Source organism: Pteropus alecto, unplaced genomic scaffold (genome assembly GCF_000325575.1).
Source record: "Pteropus alecto unplaced genomic scaffold, ASM32557v1 scaffold95, whole genome shotgun sequence".
Classification (NCBI taxonomy): Eukaryota; Metazoa; Chordata; class Mammalia; order Chiroptera; family Pteropodidae; genus Pteropus; species Pteropus alecto.
This window is the reverse complement of record NW_006441071.1, coordinates 21,217,638-21,223,339: the sequence shown is the minus strand read 5'-3', so window position 1 is coordinate 21,223,339 and position 5,702 is coordinate 21,217,638. Positions and strand designations below refer to the sequence as shown.

General features: G+C 38.2%; 1 pseudogene; it reads left to right on the top strand.

Annotated features, from left to right (window-relative positions):
- The first annotated feature begins 4,680 nt into the window (after window positions 1–4,680).
- LOC102896371 lies at window positions 4,681–5,174 on the top strand (annotated as a pseudogene).
- The last annotated feature ends 528 nt before the right edge of the window (window positions 5,175–5,702 follow it).

The following is a 5,702-nucleotide window of genomic DNA, read 5'->3' as shown; positions in this document are numbered from 1 at the left end:
TTCATATAAATAAATATATTTAAAATATAGTTTATACATTTATATAACTATTATATTCCTATTTATCATTTACTAAATTTATATAATAAAATTATTTATTAAATTTTAAGAATAATTATATTTATTTTATGTACAGAATTTATAAAATTCTTTATATTAAGCTTTTCTTGTTTACATCACTTTGCAGTTTCTCACTCCTGATTGGACTCAGATTAATACAATTATTGGATATACTATTCAACTGATTTATAGAAGATGAATTTGGGCAATGCATGGCTCCTTTTGTTTTTTTTTTAACTTTTGCCATCTCTTATCTCTAGGATACGATGCTCATAGAATAAAAACATTTTGGCCCCTCAAAAGGGCCAGAGCCTACAATCCTCTGATCTTTATGATGCCATACCTCTTTTTATAGTAGACATTAAATGAATTTCCCAAGGATATCTTGGATATTCTCAATTTGACAGTAAAGTTTCTCAGGTAGGAAGAGAGGCTTGTTTTTTTGAGTGAAGATTTCAGGAAAAATTGTTAACATGACTTATTTTTTTATTGAAGGATTTCCTTAAAACCTCAAAGTGACTATGATGAAATAATTCAACAGAAAAATAATTTCCAACAGTGATGTTCTGTAATGTTCTCCAGACTTAAATTCTAGTACTGTGTTCATTTTACTGTATGAGCATTTGGACCTTTATCTAGTGACCTATAAATTTATAACTAATCTTTAACGAGCACTTAGCATGTACAAGATATGGTATCAAATGCTGTAAAGAAAATTTTCCAAAGCTTGGAAATAAGCAAAAGAGATTACTGCATGTCCTTTTCAGGTTACCTAAGCATTGTCTAGCCAATACACCCAAGGATTAGCCAGTTCTCTAGGAGTATGTACATTTGTTTGACTTGCTATTTTCTCTTTTTTTAAATTATTTTTTAATTTAGTTTCAAGTATACAGTACATTGGTTAGACATCTATACAGTTCATAAAACGATCCTCCTGATTGCACCCTCCCTCCCCGACCCTCCACCTAGCCAACGTATTAATGCTAACTGCATTCCTCATGCCATGCTCCCCAACCCTGTGACCATCCATCAGCTACTAATTTGTACTTCTTTAGCCTTTCACCCCATTCTCTCAGTCCCCCATACCCTCCTCCCCTCTGTCTGACCAAATTGTTCACTATATTTGTGAGTCTGTTTTTGATTAGTTTTTTCTTTTTATTCCTTAGATTCCACATATAAGTGAAGTCATATAGTGTTTATCTTTCTCTGTCTGATTTAAATACCTACTAGGGTCATCAAAGCAATATCTTTTTCCATCTCCTTTTCATATGTATGTGTCTTGTTTTCTTATCCTTTCAGCCACTCTATCTTTGGGTTGGAGCACTTAATTCTTTTCCATTTAAGTTGGAGCACTTATTGATAGGAATGTAGTTGTTACCATTCTTTATTCCTGTTTTTGATACATATATTTTCTTTTTAAAGAAGTCCCTCCAACATTTCCTGTAATACTGGTTTGGTGGTTATGAATTCCTTTAGCTTATTTTTGTCTGGGAAGCTCTTTATCTGTCCTTTAACTCTAAATGATAGTTTTGCTGGATAAATTATTCTTGGTTGTATATCCTGTATATCCTGGGTCTTCATCCTGTCGAATATTTTGTGCCAAGCCCTTCTGTCCTGCATAGTTTCTTTTGAGAAATCAGCTGCCAGTCTTATGGGTATTCCCTTATATTTAATTATTTATTTTTCTCTTGCCGCTTTTAATATTCTTTCTTTGTATTTAAACTTTAATTTTAATTATGATGTGTCTTGGTGTGGGCCTCCTTGGATCCCTGATTTTTGGAATTCTCTGAGCTTCCTGGGGTTTTATGTCCATTTCCTTCACCAGGTTAGGGAAGTTTTCCATCATTATTTCTTCAAATAGCTGTTCAGCATCTTGATTTTCTTCAGTTACGCCGATCAAACGGATATTTTGACCCTTAATAGTGTCTCATATCCTCCTTAAATTATTTTTATAGTCTTGGCATCTTATCTCTTGCCGTTCTGATTGCATGTCCTGACTGGCTTTCGGTCCTTTAGATAAAGTATTTGATCCTTTTCTTTATTCACTTTGTTTATTCCTTTGTTCAATCCATTTAATATACATCTCGTCTCAGATAATGTGTTCTCTGAAAACATCTCCAGATGTTTTCAGACTGGTTCCCTTTTATGAACTCTGCATCTGTTAGATTACTTGACTCCATTATATCTGGATCTCTGTTCTGTTCTTTCATATGGTTTCTGCTTCTTTGTCTTCCCATTTTTGCTGCCTTTCTCTGTCTATTTCTATGTACTAAGCAAAGCTCCTAATTCTCCTGGTCTTATTAGTGTGAATTTGTGAAGTAGGTGTCCAATGACATAGTCCTGAGAGGGGTTCAGCTGCAGGCCAAACTTAACCCAAGCCACTACCCCTTCATGGCCACCTGTTAAGATTCAGCAAACAATCCACAGATGCTGTGCTTATAGTTGCCTCAAAAGGCCACACCAGAAACCAAGGCTGCCTCCAGTGTCTCAGCAAGGAGCACTTAACTCGCTGAGGATACACCAGGATGTGGCTTGGGTGGGGCCAAGAGTTGGGGGAGGCAGGATTTCAGGAAATTCTCTGGGGCAAACGACGTCTGGTATCCAGTTAGATGACATCTCGGCTTTGGCGGCGCTGTGTCTGGCGCACTGGTAGGGAGGAGGGCTCAATAGGGAACAATGGATACCATCGGCACTTCTGTACACAGCGAGTCTCGCCTCAGCCCTCCTTCCAACAATGTGTCCCTGTAAGTCCCTGGTGCCCTCTGCGTGCAGCCGAATAGGCACTGGTGCTCAGAGCGAGTTGGACTGTCATTGGAAAAATTCGCTCCTGGGCACCTTTAAGCCTTTAAGAGGCTTCTTCCACTGCCACAGCCTCTGTCTCAGCCGCTCAGGACTGGGCAGCCCCGCGTCCTCGCCCTATCCTATCTTCTGTTGTGAAAGGGTGTTTTCTTGGATTTCTCCCTAGTTGTATGGCTTATTCCTCTAATTCCCAGGCAATTTTTCTTTGCTGCTGCTCCTTGTTTCCATCACAACTTTGATTTGGTTGCCAGAAGGATGAACAGAGCCTCTATCATCTATGCCAGTTTTTTTCTCTCTTGCTATTTTCTCTTGATTGGGATATTTTAATTCTTGTAAGGGTAGATATTATCTTGTAGAATATCACACGGTTTCTCAACCTCAGCACTATTGGCCGTTGGCCTATATAATTCTTTTTTGTGAGGGTCTGCCCTGTGCATTGAAGGATGTTTAGCACTATTCCTGTTCTCTACCCACCAGTAGTGCTCCCCTCTTCCAGGCTGTAAAAGCCAAAAATGTCTCCAGACATTGCCAAATGTTCTCTGGAGGGCAAAATTATCCCCACTTGAGAACAACTTGGCAGTTGAAATGAAAATTAAATTTGTCCACTAAAGATGTAAATGATTTATTTGATAAAAAAAAAAAAAGGAAACCTGAAAAGTTACAGTTTATTGCCTGTGCATTAACCAGTTTTGTATCTAAAGTAGCCATCTTACTTAAGCCTTTTTCCTTCAGCCACCATAAATGCATTGCTCTCTCCAATTTTCTTTGAACTAGCCATATCATCTTGCCAGTTCCCTTATTAACATGTTAAATGAATCTTTAACACACGTTCATTTTATATTTGTGCGAGTCATGTTTTTAACTTTTTAGAAAGTATTTTTAACTACATATATTACTTTATTTAATCCTTGTCACAACTATATAAAAAAAGAGGCTTTGTGATGTAAAATAAATACCCGAAGTCACGCTGCAAACACTTGTTGCAACGAGGTTTGGAACCCAAGTCTACATGACCCCAAATAATGAGCTCTTAATCACCATGCTATACTGTATTATGAGTCTAGTCCTAAAACTCTATGACCTAGCTTGCTGTTGTCACTGCATTTAGCTTGCAGTTATACTCCTACAGCTCTTAGCCACCCAATTTATATACTCTGAAAGAGCTTCATAGTTCAAAATCCAAGAACCAGAGCAGCCTTCTAACTTTGGAACATTCTAGCTCACTTTATTATATTAGCACAGGAACCAACACAATAGGAGCTAATGGAGGAGTACCAGGAATCTGTATCTACTCAATTCAAGATGCCATGTTAATTCAACACGTTTCTTAAACTTATCACCAATGAGTGAGTAGTTACTCTCTCTCTCTCTCTTTCTCTCTCTCTTTCTCTTTTTCTCTCTCTCTCTGCCCCCTCCTTCTCCTCCTCCTCTCCCTCCCCCCTCCCCTCTCTCTCAGGCTCCAAGCAAAAGATACACCCAGCAGACCCTGTTGGTCTTGTTTATCCTGGTATTCACTTTTTGTCCCTGTTCCTGGCTTGCAAGTCTTACAAATGGGGGATGTGGTAGAATAAGGCACAAAGCCATCAGGGAATGGTCTATGCTAATCTATCTAGTCTAACAATACCAATCACGGCAGGCTGTATACAAATCCTTATTGGATTCTGTGATTAAACATTAATTTTCTTGAGTGTTGAAGTTCTTAGGAGATAACCTAGAATTATGAAAAATAAATGCAAGAAACTAGTGTGTTCACAGTGACTGGGCTCATCCTGTACCCTGATGTTCCCTCTGCTCCCACCTACCCTTGCATTCTGCTCTGCCATGCCCTGCTCTGAAGAAACACTTGCCATCTCCCTTAGCAAGCAGGTGGGCTGTGGAGGAGCATGGCATGAGGCCCCACTTCAGGCCCTACTTTGCCTTGCTCTCTGAACATGCCATGGCTCTGAGCAAGAGGTCTGTGTGTCCCACAGGCTATGTATGACCTGTACAGAACCTATGATTATACAGTATCACCAATGGAGAAAGCCATTATGAAAACAGATATTAAGATAGCTCTTTCTTCTGGGTGTTATGAAGAATAGCTCCACCTTCTAGCTTGGCCACAAAACACTTCATTGATGAAGGAGTTGGTATCCTAGATGAAACATTGGTTTTGTGGTGTTTAATTTTAGCGAAGAAAGTTTAAAGTTGAAAAGGGTGATGAAATTACACAGCTTATTTGTGAAGGGATTTTTTTTAATGCAAACATAGAGGAAGTTCAAATTTTAGATGACACTGAAAGGGATTCAGGTTTGTGTTCCACTGGAAAGCATTAAAATTTATGTCAAGAATAGAAAATGGGAAAATGTATTTTTTTCTTAAAAAGAGTTTGGCTTAAAAAACAAAAAGAAAAATACATGCAGTAATAAAAATAGCTGTCTCTTGTAGAGTACTTACCACAATTCAGTCACCACTCCAAGCTTCTTACATATATTATCTCATTTAATATTCGTTAAACCCTGTTAGAAGATACTATTATTTTCCAGATGAATTAACTGGGGGCACAAATAGGTTAAGTAATTTTCCCAAAGCTACAAAAGTAGTGACGGACCAAATTCATGTTTAATTTCTGAGTTTATGCTCAGCCACTACTACACGCTACTATAATAATAGGTGTGATTGACTTTCCAATTGATGGGAGTGGAAGGAGGGTGTTAAAAGATAAAGTCTCACTGAGTATCTGACTGGCTGAGTATTCTGGAGACCAGGATATGTGGAGCATGTAAGATGAGAAACCCTCCAGACCTTTGTTTTGATGTGGTCCTTACTGAAGCAGAGGTATTACAGGGCTCAGAAAAGGAGTT